A 20,581-nucleotide genomic window follows, 5' to 3' on the forward strand; every position below is an offset into this window, starting at 1 on the left:
CAGAACTTCCAAAGAAGGGGGGAATAGATCAGCAGAACGTACATGCTTTATAATGGGTTTAACTGGCCCTGTATGGCCTTAATAGGATGTTTCTGAAATCAGCTGTCACTTACGGTATGTCTGGTTTTTTAATAAGTGGGATTTGTTAAAGTTGTGCTTGTGCCTCACGTCCCTGCTCTAGATTGTTTGAATTCCATGTGATGCATTACTAATGTTCTCTTTCCCATGCTTCTCCTAATCCCATCGGAAGCTAACCATCATGCATTTGTAGGAATTTTGCTGTCATGTTAGGATCGGATAAAAATAATTTAAGACTTGCCGTAGGCTCTTTGTAGACACCATCAGTGGTGGTTAGGCATCATATAATAACCCTATTTTCAAAATGAGTCTCCAAATGTATGGGGAAAAAAATCTGCTGTTAGTTAGTTGAAATGGCCACAATACAGCTGAGGTGGTCTTTTCTATGAAGTACTTTCCTATTTGTGAAACAGTTTGAAGCTTTGTTTGTGTGTTCTCAAGACACTGCATTTTAACGCTAATCTTGAAATTGAAAACTTTTAAATAAAGCTTGCTGGATTTCACTGAAGGCATGCAGGCAAGCTTTTTTAGATAGGAATAATGTGGACAGTATCTCAGAATGATTACTTGTCATCAGGTTTGTTCTTATTTAATGTAAGAGAATAGCCATTTTGCTTTTTTAAAGACATGTTCCTACATCTATGTATTCAAAGGAATGACACCTCATGTGGAGTCCTAACTTCTACCCTAATAGGAGAGTTAGAAATCGGCACTGTTAGTATAGCTTACTGAGCTGTGCAACATTTTGGTTGTCTGATAGGAACGGACAAATATTTTTATGAAAAACTAAAGAACGTGTTAATTTCTTCCCTCAAGATTTATAGTCACTTTTTATTTTTACATTCAACTGGTGGAATGTAAACCTTTGCTGGCATGTTTATTTGAATGAATCACTGGAACAGACTGTTCTCAAGCCTTTTATTTAGAAGAGTAGTCATGTTCTGCCCTAAAGGATATAGGGAAGCAGGTGAAGAATTGGTTTGTTCCTGTGTATTCTTGACCGTGATGGACAATGACTCAGATGGACTAGAGCACAAGATGCTATTTGGATTGTGAAATTGCTTAAAAAGAAATGTTCATTAGTAATGGGTACAGGTTTTGTGCTTCTGTTACTAATTCCTCTTTTATATTTGAATTTTTTAGCCTGGTATAAGATCAGAGATTTTTCTCCTCTTTAATGAAAATCTCTGGTGTACAGAGTGTATTTGATTAAGAAGTGGACGTGGATAGTGGGTGCTTCTGGGTGGTGGGTGAGTTGGGTGCTTCTGCTGTCGCTGAGATGAGCTGCCGAGAACACCGTGGCTGCCTTTTGGAGGAGTGCTGCTGCTGGCGGAGGTGTCGCACCTCCTCCGTGAGGTTTCTGTGGCTTGGAAAAAACCCCAAACATTATTTACTGGCCTCTCTAATTGCCAGTGTTATGCCCCTCACACACCCTTTTTAGTTTTATGTTCTTTAACATCTGTAGCTTCTGCAACTTCTGTAATTGCTGTTCAATTACATTGGCCTGGTGCTGCAGGTTTGCAGTTAATAACATTCATGAACCTTTCCTTAGACGAGTATATTTTTGTAAAGTAAAATTAAACTCAGTTTTCTGCATCTAAACAAACAAAAAAACCAACAAATACATACCACGTTGACACAGACTCTGACACTAGATACATCATCTTTAAAAGTACCATGGTCTGAAGGTAAATGAGTAATTACAAGAGATAAGACTGAACCCGAGTTAGGAGATGGAGATATAAGGAAGTCGGGGGTTTTTTTGCTATTATTTTTGGCAGGGGGAGGGGACTAAAATAGCATATTTATTTATCTACAAACGCTGCAGTTAAAACACTTTGTAACTAACAACCTTTTATGCTATGGCATTATATTAAGTCACTTTTTTCTGCTCTTGTGCTTCTATATTGTGTTTTTCCCCAGCACTAATGAGTACTTACTGAAGTGTAGAATCTCAATTTGTGGCAACATGGAAATATTTCACGCACTTCATTAAGAATCAATAACCTTGCTGTTTTGTTTCTTCATAATCTAATTTCCCATGTTAACCATTTTCTTATTTTAGTTTCTTTCCTGGAATTGCAGTTTCTTTAGAAACAAGGGTGTCTAGCGTTTTGGTATTCCTATTAAAATCGTGAGTTGTTCAACAGTGTATTTTTCTCTGTATCCACGGGTGTTAATTACAAAGTGTTTTAACTGCAGCATTTGTAGATAAATATGCTATTTTAGCCCCCTCCCCCTGCCAAAAATAATAGCAAAAAAACCCCCGACTTCCTTATATCTCAATCTCCTAACTCGGGTTCAATCTTATCTCTTGTAATTACTCGTTTACCTTCAGACCATGGCACTTTTAAAGATGATGTATCTAGTGTCAGAGTCTGTGTCAACGTGGTATGTATTGTACAATACGCCGTCCATCAATGCATCAGATACTTGCTTTGATAAAGACCATTTTTCTGAAGACTCTTTACTCTCTATCAAACATACTCCAGAAATTAATTCAAAATACCCAAAGTAATCTACCTGAAGTAGCCTGATTCCTCAGTGCTTCTGGTGCTAAAAAAAGCAGGAGAAGTATGTATTTGTGAATTCATGCTTCTGTATGTTTACTGACAAATAAAGAGAATCCTGTGCTGAGAGCCAGACATTCAAAATCACTTTATTTTTAACAAAAGAGGAAAAGGTGTGGACCAGATTCTCAGCTATACCTGGTCAGCCTGGGCGCAAATGGTTCTGTAATAGTGAGACCACCTTAAGAATAGTGTTTGAATAATTATGCAGTACATTGATGTGAACTGGGTAATTTTTCTCGCCTTGAGTTGAACAGTTGAAGCTGGGAATAGGCTTTCATGAATCCTTAATAGTTAGCTATATTAATAGTCTCTGGATTCACGAGGTACTTTTCTTACATTTCTCTTTTGGTTTGGGTTTATTAAAAGTAATAGGTTCAGAGTGTTCTGTAATTCTTTCCCTTTCTTCCCATGGATAAATGAGCACCATGTTCTCAAAATGTTACATCTCATTTTATTAGTGAAAGTGCAGCAACTTTGGAATGGACAAGAATCAAGGCAGATTCCAAAACTTGTCTGTTCAGATAAAAATCTGGTGTGGGAGAGCCTGCTGCTTTTCATGGCTGGGCATGTAGTTTGAGACAAATTATATTAGCATTGAATTTTCTTCTATTGTGTGTAATTTTGCTAATACTCTTGGAAATGCGAAAGTAGCTGGTTCTGCTGCAACTCAAATATTTTTCTCATTTGAAAATGAATATAAAACCTAATTTGTTTTCCCTTCTCCCTCTCTCCTCAGAGATCTATCAAATTACCCTCTGTTTTAGATTCAAGCTCTTCATGGAAATTAATCATTCTGACCCCTGTGAAGTAAATATTATTTTCATTAATGGGAAAATTGCAGAACAGACAAGTAAAATTGCTTGTTTGAATTACGCAGAGCTCTTAGACGTGTGGTCAAATTGCTAGACTGTGCCTGTTTTCAATAAATTCTTTACAAAACTTTTTTTATGTAAACTGTAATAATATTGATGCCGTCTAAGCAGATAGAAAAATGCTTTTTTTGTTTCCTGAAGAGTTGTGTGACCAAGAGGATAACTGTGAACTATTGTTTATAGAACAGTGTATCTTGAAATGTGAGTAAATGAGCTATCTGCTGAGAAGAGTACAAAATCATTTGTAATTTTCCTGGAAAAACAAGCAAAGAACCCTTTTAAATTTTGTCTTAACCTGGCAAAGAGCGTGAAGGTCCTTGAATGAGCAGAGAAACCCCCACTCTAATGGAAATTACCAAGTCTGGCAAGTGAGTCAAATGGGGAGGGAGACATAAGGTGCTTGTGTTTTATGGAATAACAGATTATCAGTTCCCATGAAATCCAAGTGTAAAAGGGGCTTCTCCACTGAAAATTGAAACCTTGGGTGTGGCAGAAGAGAATATCTTTAATTACTTTTGTCTCTTTCAGTAGGATGGAAATAATGAGTTCTGCTTTATTTGAAGGGTGGGGTGGATGAATGTTTTCTTTTCCTTGAAGGAAGGCTTGTAGCATAGGAAAGCAGAAGTTTGATTACATATGCAAAAAACTCTCTAGCTGAAGAATTGTCTTTTTATTATAGTTGAATTTTGAATTAGGGATAGAAGAAGATATGATTCTATGGCATGTGAAACTTCTTAGAGATTACTAGGATTTTCAGTTCTACACAGTTTCAAAGCTTTTGAAGACTGAATAAATTCTGCTCAGTGGAGTGGAATTTTTCATATTCTCTTGGATATTTTGAAACTATAGTGATGTGGTTAATGCCTCTTTTATTGAATTTTACAGGCAGTATACATCTATACAACTTTTATTGTGCAGCTTCCTTCTGTAGCAGGTGTATGGTGTACATTTCTGTTGTGCTGTGAAGGGGATTGGAGGCTGGTAGAAGTGCTGACAGCAACATACGCAGTTAACCGAAATCTGCATTTGGATATTCCTGGCTTAAACACTTCTTGTGGTAAAGGGTAAAGTGGTGGAGTTTATGCAATATGCCAGTATATTGTGAAAGACTGGGGAAATGTGATTTGATGTTTTGTTTGTTGACAGGTGTTAGTACATGCCAATGGAAACCCGCTGGTTGATCGGTGTGCATGGATGCCATTCAGTAACAGCGTAGTTTGTTCGCTATTAGGCAGTTCTCTTCCTTCTTGTTTTGGGCGTCTAATTTGTCTAGCTGATGTATTGTTGCTTACGTTATGTGTATTACCAGTTCATCAAAGGGCTGATGAAAGCCTTCATATAAAGAGAAGTCGTTATGGTCCTTTGCCATGGGTGCTAGGAGTTGGAAGACTAATATTTCTGACTGCCAATTGGCTGCTGGATGACCTTGAACAACTTCTTTTCTTTCTCTTGCCTTGATTTCCCTTTCTTTGTATTTGGTTTAATGATATTTACCTTATCTTCAAAGCAACTTCAACCCTTATCAGTGGAAAGCTTCCTAACAGCGGCATATTCTCTGGTGCTTCCTCTGTTTTCACGGACAAACAGCTTTAAAATTCCAAATACAGAAGTCAGTCGAGATGTCAGCTCAGTTTTTCATATCTTTTAACAGCAGTTAAATGAAATTACATATGAAAGAAGGGGGAGGAGGGGAGCAAAATGGAAAAGGAGCGAGCTTTCAAATTGTGAATTTGCAAATTCGTTGCTGAATTTGCTCTTTATCCTTGCTCCTCTGTTACTTTCTGCCATAGACAGATTATTAGTTCTTTGCTTGGCAGCAGTAACTCCTCCTACGGTGGAAAATTCCATCCTTCTCTTATAGCTTAGCTGTGACAGAAAGCTAGGCTGAAAAATAAGCAATAGGACAACTTGTCTGAAGAATAAAACTAACTTTTAAAGGAGGAATATTGGACAGCAAAAAGGATGGGTCACTACTTCATGTAAGGGGGGGGGAAGTGGACTTTGCATTTATTGTTGGTTTTCTCCATTTCAAACTTAAGTATTTGCATTTCTTACTTTCAAGTGCTTACTGTTGTCAGGAATAACTCCAAAGTTCACATTTTCATGGTTGTGCTCTATAAATTCCTTGATGTTTCACTTTGGTTAGTTCAGCACTGAGTGAAAGCATTAGTCATAGATGAGAAGCTCTCTCCAGTCAGCAGTATCTTCTTGGTACAGGTATTTTACTTGTAGGACGTACAGTTATATTAAAGGTAAACATAAGGCCATTTATATGGTATTACAGTCATACACTATGTGGCTAGAAAAACTGACCTCAGTGTGAAAGTGTGTAAGCCATGATGGTTGTCAATAATCAGGAAAGGTTATGGCTTACTGCATTAAAATGATGTTGTGAATGTTAGAAGAAGCCTTTTCAGGTGAAATGAAATTAAATGAAATTTTGTTCCATTACCCCTTTTGAGAAAAATGTTAAGAGTTACAGTAATTGACTCCTGTTGACAGGGCAGCAAAGGAGTTAATGAATTAAATGCAATGTTACTAATTTTGATTGATACTGTATAATTATGATGTCAAAGGTATTTGAATTTGTATCAGGCTGTAAATCTGCATCAGACTTCTAGTTTACCCTTGATGAGAGGAAAAAACCAACACACAAAATGAGGAAACCCAGACACCCCCCTAACCTTAGCTGAATCTCCCTTCATTCAAAAATTGAAGTATAATTCAATTTCAAATATCTTTTTCTATACTGCTATTTTACAAACAGGTATAAGAAGGTTAAAAAGTTTCACTAGTTCAGCTTTCTTCTTTGTTAGTAGCATATCTCTGAGAAATTCCTGAAGGTTTAGTGTCTGAAAAGCAAAAGGTAAATATTCTCTCTGAATTTTGATGTTAGCAGCAGCAGAGAATCCCCCGACAGCCCTCCGTGCTCTTCTAGGGTTTTTTCTTTCCTAATAGCCTTACTTTGACTGGAGATCTTAGAGCCTGACAGTAAAAGGCAGCCTTCCAAACTACCTTGAGCTGTTCTGTTCTCACTAAGAAGAAATAAAACTTCATTTTTACCTAAAAGCGAAATTTATGGAAGAATACAAGAGATCAGATTATTCTGGCAGCGACTCTTGAAGCAAATGTTCTTTAGCTTGACAAGCCAAGCATGAAAGGATACACTTTATTAGAGTGCAAATTCTATATATGTGATTTCATTTGTTGTGTAATATTTTAATGCACTTTTGGTTTTATTAGAATTATATGTATATTAGTATGTAGAGAGGCTTTATTAATGTGTCAGAAATAGCATCTCACTATTCACCAGGGTGAAAGGGAAGATGGCTGTAATTTCAAAGTTTAGTAGGAGTCTATATACCTTATTTTAAAATAAATGATTCAAATTTTCCTAGAATAAGGGATTTCAATTCTTACTACTTTTTATACACCTTTATTTTTTTGTACTTGTTTCTACATCGCCTTACTACTTTTCTTCTGTGTTTTTCACCGTTTCATGTTCATTGTTTCAGATCCTCCTTTTTTCTGGAGGTTTTAACTGCTGCTGAGTTTTATACCTCCCTTTTTGTACTTCATCCTTTCCTGCTTTTCTGGCCCAGAAGAATTTGTGCCTCAGCGAGTTTCAGGAGCAACTCTCTCGTCTTTTAAGAGTAATTTTAGGAGCTTAGCTGCTAAAGCTTCTAAGCATGCTGCTTTTGCTTGCCATATAGGTTTGTGTAAGTCAGCTGGCTTGGTGGTTTTTAAAACCCTGTCTTATCTGTGTTTCTGATGTGTATGAGTAATAGCTATTAGTGCTTAGCAATCATACAGTTGAAAAGATGTATAAAAATGGAGTTTACTTTGTAGTAATGTTATTTATCAGTTTCTGGCATTCAGCATCTTCAGTGACGGCATACGTTTGGCTGGAGATGAAACTTAGAACCCTGTGAAAGCTTTGTTTGGAGGTGGCCTTCCAGCAGTACTGCTCTGTAGGCTGTTCTCTGTTGTGGCAGTGTGCTGTAGGTGCAGGAATTCAGTCATCTGCTAGGGGCACAGGGCTTTGAAAATACCAGCTGAAACACTCAAGGGAATTTGGTGCTGAAGTCCTATCCCCTTGTGACTGGGTTTGCAAAATAGGTTGCAGGCTGGTGTCCAACGCCATGGGAGCAGCATCATCATCTTTTCCCTGCAATGCATCACCTCATGTTTGTTGAAGTTCATTGGTGAAACTTGTCCTGGCTGTCTTCATTCCTCTGGTAGTAATTACAGTAATAATGTCAAAAGCCTTTTGTTTTTATTATGAAGGGAAAGACAGACCTATTAAAAATATTTTCATAGCTTTATGATGGCACGAGAACACTCTAGGTAGACTTCTTTATTTAGAAATTATAATGCGTATAGGTGGTGCCTTCCTAAAGAAAACTGGGAAGGATCTTTTCCACTGATGCTTATTCCTTCTTTCTTTTGAAAATCTGGATTAGTTAATATGACATCTTGACAGGCCTGCTCACTTTTCTTGGGAGATGAATGGACTGAAGGCTGTGTAGGCTAGTGAGGAAATTTTTTTTTTTCCAAAGTGTCTGTGAGAGAGAAACATCTGAACTTCTTGCAGCTATTTTTTAGCGGTTTTGAATACTGTTAGATTCTGCTGAGAGTAAATGCTAGTTATTCTTAGTGTTTCTAGAGAGCATTCTCTTGCCCCTTCTTTTTTTGAAAAGGCTTTGGCTACAATTTCAATACTTCCTAATGTTATTAATTATATAAGGCTTCTAAAGCTTTGAACTGCTGTTCTGCAGGTGACTTGCTGCTCTGTGAGAATAGCTTTTGCAGGATGCGTCAGAGAAGTGGGGGAAGTGAAGCATCCCCTGGGTAGGTGGTGGATTCTGAAATCAGGGGGATGAATCTGCAAGGATTCCTCATCTTGCTTGTAGTACTGCATATTGACATCTGGAACGTAGCAAACAATCCTTTGAATTCTCTTCAAGCAACACATTTTAATTCTTCCAAGGGTGATGTAAGAAAATAGCCTTTTTCAGTAGAACCAATTTCTTCTCCCCTGCCCCCCCCCCCCCTTTCCCCCCCCCCCCCTTTACGTACGCCTACACCAATGTTTTTTCAGCTCTGCAAGTGTGTTTTTTCTCACTCTCTCTGCTGTGTAGGCGGCCTTCCCAATCACAATTGAGCTTCACAGGCAGTCTTTTAAAAAAAAAAAAAAAAAAGTTGTCTTTACGCAGCAGGTCTATAATTTAACACCAAAGAAAATGGAGAGTTATGGGTTAGAATTACAATGGATCTTAGTAATGCTAGATAGATGAAGAATTTTTCCCTAAAGAAAACAAGGAAATTTTTTCTTGACCAGAAGGCCACCACCTGTGGAAATTATTTGTGTGCCTGCTACCCAAATGACTTGCCAAAATGTCAGTAGCAATCACAGGCAGACAGGTTTTAAACCTTTTACTTGCTTCATTAGACTGAGTTATAATTGAACTTTTCTACCCCAAAATTAGAATGTGATTCTACTTGAAAGAGACAAGCTCAGTTTGTTGGTAATATGAAAGTTAAAATGCAGTTCTTCCTGGAATGTTATGTTATTTTAAACATGAGTTTAGGTCTCTCTACCTTTTGGAAACTGCTTCTGTTGTACTTGATAATTTTTTTTTTTGTACTGCAGCTCTTTTGATGATGCTTCTTGTTTTTCCAAGGTCTTAATTTCACACATTATTTTGTAAATAAGCCTAAACTGAACTTGCAATAAAAAAACCCAACTGTGAAAGTTATATTATTAATTGCTTAAAGAAAATAGCAATAATTACTTTCTTGAGCTCTGTTGATAATGCTGTCTGGCACTTTTTAAAAAGAATTTTGGTTGATTCTAATGTTCTTGCCACCAAGCATTTAAACTTTATTCAACTCTGTCTAGAAATAACTATTGGGAGAGTAGCAATGGGTGACTTTAAATTATTTTCTTATCAACCTATCAAGTTTGAGATCAAAATGATGAAATAAATAGCGCTCGTACCATGGTTTTATGTGCAGATTAAGCTGGCGTTGCAGCTGAAAGCAGCCGTCCTTGTCTGCTTATCCTGTCCCGTGCCTTTTCTGCCTCATGTCAGCACAAGTGCTTATGTAGCCGTGCAGTGAACTAGATTGGGGAAAACAAGGTTGGAGAAATGGTCTAGGTCTTCTCCAGTCTCCTGATTTAGAATTGGATTTAATCTATCTCTTTGATATGATTCACCGTGCATCTCCTGTAACACGTGAGCTTGGTGGGAGTAGAGGAGGACAAAAATTCATTGGCAGTATGTGCTCTACCTCCGGCTTGTGCCTCTGCAGAGTTCTTGGGACTGCAGCATAATCTCCATGGTTACATCTGTGTGCCCAGTCTAATTTTAGAGGACTCCTATCATCTACAGATGCAAGCCTTTTGTAGCAATAGACAAGAGGTCAGATGTTAAGGCTGATGCTGAAACAAAACAGATTTTGTTACAGGACCTGGTAAATAGGAAGGACCAGCTTTGAAACTTTTTTTTCCTTGCTACTCTTGGAGACTTCTTAGAAGATTTGGTGACTTAGATAAACTCACTCCTGCTCTCCCTCGTGTTTAACATGTGTGATAGGCTTTATGTTGAGTAGTGAGGAAAGAAGCGGGCCACAGCACTGCTAAATGTCCCCTTTCTTTCAGCTGTAACCAAATGTTTGTTTAATCTCCAAATGCCTGGCAGAATGTGTTCTGGAAGGAAAAAACTTGGTTCAGAGAAAGGGTGGTAAAAGAAAGATTGGGATCGTTATAGTGAGAAACTTCTCATGCAGACTCTCTGAGTAAGTGTGGCTACAAAAACCAGCTAGTTCACAGTTTTGTAAGTCTGCATTGTTGCTTCTGGCTTCTTACAAGCACAGTTTCCACAATACCATTTACCTTTTGAAAAAGATTTCACCCATTCATCTCCCATTCAAAGTTTGTTCATACCCATGGTCTTTCTGCTTCTAGGTTTCACCATGCTATGATTCATCTGAAGCTGGTTGTGACAGCCACCGGGAGTTTTTGCTAAAGCTGCATGTGCCTGCCTTCTCAGGAATTTGGATAGGTAAGAGCGCATGCTCCACTTTCTGTACTGTCTGACAGTCACCCTCTGGAGTAGTGCTAGTTGCCACAAAATCAGTGTTGGCTTTGTGACTGCTGATAGCACATAGTGTTTCATACAATACAGAACACGGGTGGTCTCCAGCAGGATGGATTACCCAGGTAGGCTGGCTGCCGCCGAGTGCCAGACTGTATCCCAGTCTGTTGCTGAATGCATCCTCTATACGTGAAAGCTTTTTTCAGGAGGGAGATGCAAGGGGACTAGATGGCTACTCCCTCCCTCTTTCTACTAGGTATTTGTAGAAGCGTTCCTAAAAGCAGGTTGGACTCTGTTCAGGCTGTGACAGAATGCCTGGTTTTGTCACATTTTTCTAAAACACAGTAGTTCTTGTAGGTGGTTTCTTTTAATCTACTTGTGAAACTAAACTCATGTTTTAAGGAAGAAAGGGATGATTATCTGAATGTGCCTGATTCTTGAAAAGGACTGGCTTTTAGTACATGATCTATCCTTTCACAGAGAAATATAATACACTTCTAGGGAGTTCGTGAAAAGATAAAAAGGATGCTGCAAGCGGGAGATGCTGCAGTTCTGCCCATGCAGCCTTGCCCTCTGCCTTGTATCAAATGCAAGTCCTTTGCGGGTGTGTAATGACCTGGTTCAAGAAGGTTGGAAAATTGCAGTGTGTGGTTTTTGGGGGTGGGGGGAGGAGGGACGGGGAGCAGTGGAGTTGGTTTTGCAAAGAGGGGCAGGGGTGGATTAGTTTTCAGACGGATTGGCTTCCTGAATTAACTCAACATGTTGTACAAGCCGTAGTGCTGCCTGAAGGGAGGTGACCAGAATACTTTCTAGGAACTGCAGGGAGAACAGCATTGAGATCTGAACTTAGATCAGTTTAAGCTGATTTGCAACCAGACAGTAAAAACACAGCCCCCTCCACTGAACAGATTTTAATGAACTGTTTATTAAAGAATGTTGAAAGCTATAGAGGTAGGATATGCAAAGGAAATCCAGTCTGGAAGTGACAAGCAGTGTAATAAACATTGCTACTAAAGAAAAAACCCTCCCTTGTAATGTCAGTTCATCAGTCTGGGATGCCTAAAGAAACAAATAGGTTTCTTATTCGAGAGTATCTGCCGTGTAGTTGTTGTTGCAGTTGTTTTGGCCAACGTTGTATCAAAAGTGTCAATTTAAATCTGTTCTTCCAAAATACTGTCAGCAAAGTGGCGTTGTGTCAGCAGAGGACTGCTTAGCCTCTGAGATTTGGTTTTATTGTAGCAACAAAACGTTTCCTTTGGAGGATGTCTGTATTGGAAACAAACATGTTTGTTCGCAGATCTAGAGGAGCCCTTGGAAAGGGCTGTTTTAATTATTTTATCTTTCCCCTTGAATCATCTTACCTTTTCACTTGGTACCATCTTTAGTGTTGATTCTTACCTGCAATCGTTATTGTGATTCTTTGATATGTAGCTCTCAAAGTTACGGACAGAGGAGAAAATGTGTCCCTCTCTTTTTCCCACCACACCACACAAAAGTTTGTTTTGTTTTGTTTTTGAAGTGTGTGGTCCCAAGAGACATTTTGATTCCAAACACTGTGTAGTGGGGCATGGACAGTGAAAAGGGGCTGTCTTGAGTTATGAAGTAAAAGCAGTCTCTTGGTTATTAATTTAAATTACTAGCGGAAAGTAAGTGAACAGTTTTTCCCCTTGCTATGTTTGGATTCCACAGTTTGGTTTTGGGTTTTTTTGTCATATACTTTCCATAAAGAATACCCAAGTAATTAAACTAATTTTTCCAGTGATGATGTCACCATGTTATACCACTGAAATACTTACTGAAGGTGGTAAGTTCCTTTTTATATACACACGCAATTTTTGTTCACTAATGGAAATTGTTTCCCTGTGGAATTTTTTAAATTGTTAAATTCCAGCTCATAACAAATCTACTTATACAAAGTTGTATTTAAAACTTCATTTGTTTCACTAGTAACAGTTCTGGTTGTTAATGAGGTCATAAGCTCATGGTCCTATAGACTCAGTCTTGTTTACTGAAATTCATGAACAGGTTTTACAGTTGGGAGTTAAACGTTTTAGTAAAGCATATCCATGTTAACGGGTAGCTTTTTTAGAAATAGTAACATGCTCCGATAAAGTTGATTTTTGTTTATGTTTCAAATATGGACTCTAATTTGATTTGTAAAGATATTTAGGTGCAAGACATTCAGCAGCATAAACTTAGTTTTGTTAGATTCCCCACATTCTTCTGTCAACATTGACAGAATAAAACTTGTAAAATTCTGCATGCAACTTAACCTGACGCTGCTTATTTCTCCTTGACCTGCACTTAAAATAAAGAGGAGGACTGAGGGAAGAGGAAGGGATGGTCACTGTGCTTAAGTGGCTGATGTTGACTCTAAGTTATATTTTGTAGGATAGCATTTAAAGCTGCTGGTTTTATCTGTACTATTCTTTTCCTGTTGATAGGTTGAAGCCCCGTGGCTTTATTTATCACTGGTAATAAGGCCTAGTTGCTTGGGGTGGGGTTGGGGTAGGAAAGGTTTTGCCTCAGTGATGCTTGCTCTTTCATGGGGACATGTTTAAGAGCACATAGTGCTATGTTTCCTGTAGTGGGAGACGGCAGCTGTATGGGTACCATATGTCTGAATAGCCAGGAGGAGATGTAGAGAGTTGTGTTCCTTTCTGAGATTTTGCAGGTTTTCATTTTTTCAGAAATTTCCCCAAGGTTTAGCTGGTGATTGTACAAAGGGTTTCTGTTATTAGGATTGTGTAGGTCTTGTACTTAAAGCTGTTTCCATGAGGAGTCTGAAGAAAGTTGCAAAGAACCTCTGCAATTAGTGCTTATAGTCTTGGCCTCCTTATAAAGAAAGGAAAGGTGTTGCTTGAGGAGTGCATGTGTGTATTTTGTGTGCATGCATGTACCTGTGCACGCATGCACCTGAGAGAGAAAGGGAGTAGGGGTATTAGATACTCTCATTGATGCACATATGTTCCCAAGTTAGCGATTGCCTTCGGTAATGTTTTTGTACTGTGGTATTGCAATGATAACTACAGTTATTATCTTTAAATGGAAAAGAAATAGAAAGTGCTTAGTATATTTTTACCTTCTTTTATGTTTAAAAACAATGTGTTGAATTACGAGAAGTTGGCATGTGATAGTTGGGAGATTATTTAATGTACTCTAGAACTGGAGGATTACAATTGGACCACTCAACAAAATTGGATAATGTTCTTAATAGCTAAATATGTCCATTATAATAGGAAATGGGTGTTCAGGAGAAAAGTTTCACCTTCATTTAATTGTGTATGAGACTGAAAGAATTGTATATGAGTGAACAAGAAGAGGAAAGCCTGGATCCCATTAATTTTTGGCTACCCGTAAGCTGGCAAGGGTTTTATGCTTTGATCACTGTTTTCTTAGTCTGGAATGACTGAAGACTTAGTGGTATGGATTGTAATGATCCATGCTCTTTTCTGTGATGGGCACCTGTTGACTAGGCAGGCCAAAAATGAGGGTGCATATGCTATGTCTGCAAACTTCCCAATTTCAGAATGGTTAGGCACACCCAAGTAAGCTTTAATCTAGCTAGCCTGGATTAAAAAAGATTGCAAGGATTTAACAGCATGGATTTTAGCATAGCCTGGTTGAGGCTGTCAAGGGGTCTGGGTGCTTAATCCTTGCAATCCTATGCCCTGGAAATTGAGTGGGTTTTGTAAAACTCATATTATTGAGTTTTGTAGCTTGCATAAATGTGGAGAGCTGTTGGTAGATTAAATACATATGTTATTCTGTGTATGAATTTTCCCTAGTTTTACCTTTAAAATGTGGAATGTAGTATAACTTAGAACTAGTAACTATGTACTTAGTACAATGTATGATTACAAATCTACACTGATTGACAAACAAGATGTTTTCTGTAGTTGATCCTGCTATATTAACATTTTGTGGGACTGGCTGGTGAAGCGTGAGCAGCCCTGGTATTTTGAGTTTCTGCGTGGCTTAGCTTGCGTATTACTAAAGTACAACGTGCTGTGCTTCTTAAACTTCACAGCAACGGATTTCTGCAGTTAAAAGACTTTTCATTTTTGCATGTTAGTAATAAGAATCGGAAATTAAATCTAAGATACTGAACAGAATTGGAATCTGTGAAGCGGGAAAAGCAAGTAAGTTCATGGACTGAATAAAAAAACCCAAACAACCAACACACACAAAACAAAACAACAAAACGACACACACACCCCAACCCCCCAAAAACCAAAACCAAACAACAACAACAAGACCCCCAAAACAAAAACCAACCCAAAAACCCAACAGAAGGGATCATAGAGTAGTATAATTGGAATCAGGAACTGTGAACTTCATGCCTCTGCTGCCCTTGACTAGTAGTGTTATTCCTCCGTTTCATTTTTTTCCTGTAGAAGGAAAATGCTTGGATCTTTTGTAAAGTGTTTTGAGAACATATGTTACTGCTACAACTGCATTGACTGTTAGATTTCCTAAATGCATGCTTCAGAACACCAAGGTGAAATACAGCATTTATTTGGAAAGCATACAGTTTCAATGAAAACTTTTCTCAGAATTTGGAAATGAGAAATTCTTAAATAATTCCATCTATCTGAAAACAAAAGAAACCTGGTTTCTAGCCTGAACTTGTTTAGGTGTAGTTTCCAGTCACTAGTGGTTCTTTTATATCTCTGCTTGATGAGAGATCAAATTCCTTCCTTTGCTTGCTCTCTGTGTTCTTCCTATAGGCGTTTTTTTTCTTCCAGTTTTTCAGCATCCTTCTTGAACTGCAAAATCAAAAACTAATTGCAGTTTCTCTGCACCAAACAAAGTAACGTAACTGCTTTGCTCTCTTATTTGATATTTTTGCTTGTTTAAACATTAGTGGATTGCATAAGATTAGCCATAACTGTGTTGTGAGTTTTCTGTTGTGTACATAGATTCAAAGAAGCTAACTAGTAAACTGGAGTAGTGCACAAAATTGTCACCTGCAAAGATCAGGGTTCACACTTTCTACTGGAGATCAGAGATCAGCTTGCTTGCTTGCTTTTCAAACTAATTGTATTCACTGCTTATGCATAATGCAAGACCACAACTTAACTCTGCTCCATTTGATGAAAAACAAAGATCAGTGACTACTAGACAGTGTGATGCTAGTTTTACAGATCCCATCAGTATGAGGCATTAGTCATGTCTTTTTATGTATATAACATAGCGTACATGTATATACACATCATAATGTGAATGATGGTGTATAGCTTTTGCATGAGTAGTAATGCAATTAGTAAGATTAACAGGAAGCGCTATTTAACTTGTATAGATTTTTTTAGCATGTTGGTCTTTTTAGTTTTATGCCTTGTATATGTTGTTATATGAATTTATGTAATCAGTCACTAGTTCATCCCATCATTTCCATATTTGAAGGCTTGGTAGGGGTCTTCAGTACCTCCAAGTTATGCTGTTGATTACGTTGACCTTTAATACCACTAATATTTCATTTTACTGAGACTTTTTCAATGTATATAATTTTTTTTTTTAAACAAAGGAAGCTTATAATTTGCAGAAGTTGCAAACAATTTTCTAACTCATCAGGGTAGCTGGAAACTCAGCTTTGGCTTTATATATGGTATTTTTACAGGAGTAAGCTGAATGTTTTAACATGTGCTTGAGCTGCAATCTCTCCCATACCTGTGCATCTCCAATAGGAACAGGAAGGGAGAGGAGCAAGATTTCACATTATGTCTCATTACATTTTTGTACCTATGTATAATAGAAAATATGCAAGAGAAGAATTTTCTCTAAACTGTGAAACCCAGGGTGGCAAAGTCTTTTAAAGTTGAGAAATTGGTTGGATAGAATTAAATTGGGATATGGTATGGTGGATTTTTTGGTTTTATTGCTGTTGGGCGATTTGTGTGTGTGCAGACCTTCCCAGATTGTGTGGGGATGGTCCTGTCCTTCATCCATGTCAGTGTCCTGTTGTTTGTGAGGCTGAGTGTCTGGACGTGTCAGCTTCTCTAGGGCGCACCTAGAGCAGTGCTGGCCTGGCCAGACTTTAGTGCCTTTAGTTCCTCTGCTCTGCATGCACACAAAATAAAGGCAGGAAAGCTGCTTCCTCATCCGTTTGTTGGGTCAACCTGTTTACTTGGTCCTGCACACTTGGAATTGTTTGGAAGCTTCTAGTTGCGTAGTTGTGACACAAGAAATGCTGGAGAAGACAACATCTTTTTCTTTTTTCTTTGCTTTTTTTTTAACCAGCCTTGTCGGTATAGGCATAGCGTGGCTCCTAAAGACCTTGGCTCCTTGATTTCTTTGTGTGACAGTCATACCTCAGGGGAACAGCCACTGCTGTTCTTGTTTCCTCATGCTGCTGTGCTGTTGGTAATGTGTCTGTAAAGCCCATAGCCCAGAGGTGCAGTGTGTGTGTATGTATGTGTAGTAGTATAGATATGATCTTTCAGGATACGAGGAAGCACTGAATAATCATTTGTTTAAACTCCAAGTTAAGTTTAATATTTTTTCTTTGTGCTCTTTCTTCTTTTATTTTCTTACCCTGTTCTTTTTCCTTTATTTTCTCTACTGCTTTTAGGCATTTATTTTCTTCAGTGTAACTTCCCCTTTTTATTCGTCTTTTCCTCTGTTCTAGCACCCATGCTAGACCTCTTTGCAGAGGCTGGCTGAGGAGAAATGTTGAAGGTGAGAACCAGTGCACCCTTCCTTCCTTGAGAAGGGGTAACTGCTGCTTTAGCCTTTCGGAAAACAAGTGGCTGTTGGGAGGAGGTTGTTTGGAAAGAGGATGAGCTGCAAAATGACTGGGGCCTGAGTGCCTTCCCAGCTGGGATTAATTTAGAATCAGAAGTTTATAGCATTCTTTAAATGTTTACATGCTCGGCTGTGAGGGAGGGAAGGGGGACAGACGTGTTCCTTGCAAATCTTTGCTCCTTGCATCTGTCCTTGACTATAAAAGGGAAGCAGGGTTCAATTTAGTAAAACTGGAAATTTGAGAGAAAAGATCAGGTAAAGGCGGTGGCTATTTAATATTTTTGCTGTGGAATTAAGTTGTGGGCCAAGCACTCCCTTTTGGATTATTCTGCAAAGAAGTTGTCATTTCTTCATTAGGTAAGGCTAATCTGGGTTTTTTAGCTTTGCTTTTATTAAAATGGCTTGGATGTAGAAAGAAATGTTGAGGCTCACGACTGTCTTTATAGATGCTTAAAAGATATTTAAAAGAGCACTTTAAATATTTGGACAAGTTGGATGCATTTTCTCATACATTAAAATATTAACTGTTGACTTTCATGCAGAAATCCAGTGTTACAGTTGGCTTACAGTATTTGGTCAAATTAAAGTTCCCTCTAGCCTAGTGGTGCTGCCTCTGACAGAGCATAGCAACAGATGCAAATGGAGGAGTATAAGACAGGTTTGTAGCTTTAGGCTTAACGTCTGGTGACTTCTGGCTCAGGACTTTCCAAATCAGGAAGTCCAGTACCTTTTGCTCTGTGTTGCCTTCCTCTTGCCCTTTCTAATTGTGCTATAGCTTTTTTCACTTGAGAAGAGCAGAATTGCATTTGGTACTGAATGTAGAATCTTATACATTGGTATGACAAAGGACCAGTGTCCTTTTCAGAAAAATTCCTAATGCTGTCTGTGGAGTAGTTGTTGGGTTTTTTTGGTCCTATGGTGAGTGTTGGAGTATAAATTAATGGATATAGATAGCTTCATAGTCTTCAGTGTTAGGAATTCTGCAAGGAATTGAGAAATGCCAGGTAGCATTGGTAATGGGTCTGCTTATCATATTTGATTATCTGCTTGGTAAAGTCACCTAACAGTGGGTGCTTCAGATCTGTGAATCATTGCAGCACGTAAAATTCTCCAGGGTTTAGGCCCCTATATTCATGGCTAGGGCTTGAAATTTCCTATGCTTACCACAGATGAATAATACCTCTACTGATATGCCCAAAGGTATGCCTACTGCATTTTTATTACCTATTTTTACTGTTGCTCCATGTTCACCAAATACTATGGCTCTGCATTTTTCTAGGATAGCTGTGCAGTTACATACCTTCAGTGCATAGGAGCCCTCAGACAATGAACAAAATGGTCTTGGTGCTCTGAGGTCACTTCTGGAATTGTTCATCTACAGAGCAAAGAGGATTGTGGCTGACCTTCTAATGTTTTTATATAATCAGGATTTAAGCTGTTTTCTAATTTTGCCTATTAAAATGGAGATTTAGCCTTTCCCTTAGATGAGTGAATTCTGAAGAAAATCAATGTAAGAAACCTTTTCAGACCCTCAGAGCTTTACCATGTGTGTGGGAAATTGCAAGAGTGTATTAATACATACTTTGAAATTCTGGTATAGAAGGTGTCAACAAACATCACCATTAGACAAAATTTCAAGGTCCTAGAAAAGCTGCTTAGTCTTTTATAGCCAAAGAACTACAGTTACTGGTTTTGTTGTTTCCTGTCAGACACTTTTTGTTTGCCATAATTCCATTATGGTAAAAATATGAGAAATTTTCTTCCTTGTCCTTTGGTAAGCCATAGAGAATTGGCACCTTTCTCTTCCCTTTTTCAAATAGAACCAACCCTTGAGGCTGGGGTTTGGGCTTGGTGCTCCAGCTATGAGCCTTATAGAGACCGCTGCCTCTCCTGTCATAGAATCATAGAATAGTTTCGGTTGGAAGGGACCTCTAAAGGTCATCTAGTCCAGCCCCCCTGCCGTGGGCAGGGACATCTTTGAGTAGATCAGGTTGCTCAGAGCCCCGTCCAACCTGACCTTGAATGTTTCCAGGGATGGGGCATCCACCACCTCTCTGGGCAACCTGTGCCAGGGTTTCACCACCCTCAGCGTAAAAAATTTCTTCCTTATATCTAGTCTAAATCTACCCCCCTTTAGTTTAAAGCCATTCCCCCTTGTTCTGTCGCAACAGGCCCTGCTAAAAAGTTTGCCACCATCTTTTTTATAAGCCCCCTTTAAGTACTGATAGGCTGCAATAAGGTCTCCCTGAAGCCTTCTCTTCTCTAGGCTGAACAACCCCAACTCTCTCAGCCTTTCTTCATCTCAACTGCAAATACAATTTACCTATAAAATAATTTTATTCTGTGTTAATATCTATGCAGTGATGATGCTCCAGTTCTAAATTGATCAGTGAGGCATTGAAATAGTAACTCTTGCTTAGCCTTCGTATTGTCAGTGCAGCTCAGGATCATCCTAATCGTGGCCAATATGAGTTTAAAAATATCTTTCATGCTTTTTATTTCAGCTGATCTGTCTAGGCATAAAACATAGTTTTCATCTTTTTCTTATTTAATGTGCACTTCCTTGCTTTTTTACAGTTTAGCTTTGTGGCTTACAGTATTAGTTTATTTTTATCACAAGTGCACCATCCTGCAATTTCAGATTTTGTGTTGAAAACAGTGTTTGTACAGTAAGTACTTCTGACAAGGAATTGCAGAACTATATTGAAATGTTTTTAGTAGTAAGTATTCTCAGAAATCAGAAACAGCTATGTCAGAATGTTTTTGCACTTTGTGGTAGAGGAGCATACATGAGTACATTGATTTCTTTTCAGTTTTATGGTACCAAAATGGAAAGTATATTGAAGCACAGAGGGCACAGAGACGTTAACTTGTATCTTGTGTTCCGAAGATATATACTTCATATTACACAAGAAGGTGGTGTTTGGAAAAGTCTTGTTCCTGGTTTGAGCAGCTGATAAGCTCATTTGTATCTCCAATCCCTTCCCCTCCCCCCTCTTTTTTTTTCTTCTGTTTTTCTTTGGTGCTCAGAAGTAGGGGGAATCTCCTAACATTTTAAAATAATGATGAAAACACTGGAGGTAATGTACTGTTAGGTAAGTTTAAGCTTGTTTATTTAAAGTATTTATTGTAGATTTTGAGCCTGGAGGTTTTATTCCTGTGGTGGTTTGTTGTTCTGTTGTGTCTGCGTTGTGTGTGTCCCCCTGCGCGCGCG

At 38.4% G+C, this 20,581-nt stretch overlaps 1 protein-coding gene across 1 annotated transcript in view; it reads left to right on the top strand.

Annotated features, from left to right (window-relative positions):
* SIPA1L1 (signal-induced proliferation-associated 1 like 1) overlaps positions 1–20,581 on the top strand; it is a 225,618-nt gene that overhangs the window by 62,410 nt on the left and 142,627 nt on the right. Inside the window, exon 3 of the mRNA XM_009319181.1 lies at positions 10,494–10,590. The gene's annotated coding sequence lies outside the window, so the exon portion shown is untranslated. The remainder of the gene's footprint in view (positions 1–10,493; positions 10,591–20,581) is intronic.

Source organism: Pygoscelis adeliae, unplaced genomic scaffold, assembly GCF_000699105.1.
Source record: "Pygoscelis adeliae isolate BGI_AS28 unplaced genomic scaffold, ASM69910v1 Scaffold22, whole genome shotgun sequence".
NCBI classification, from domain to species: domain Eukaryota; kingdom Metazoa; phylum Chordata; class Aves; order Sphenisciformes; family Spheniscidae; genus Pygoscelis; species Pygoscelis adeliae.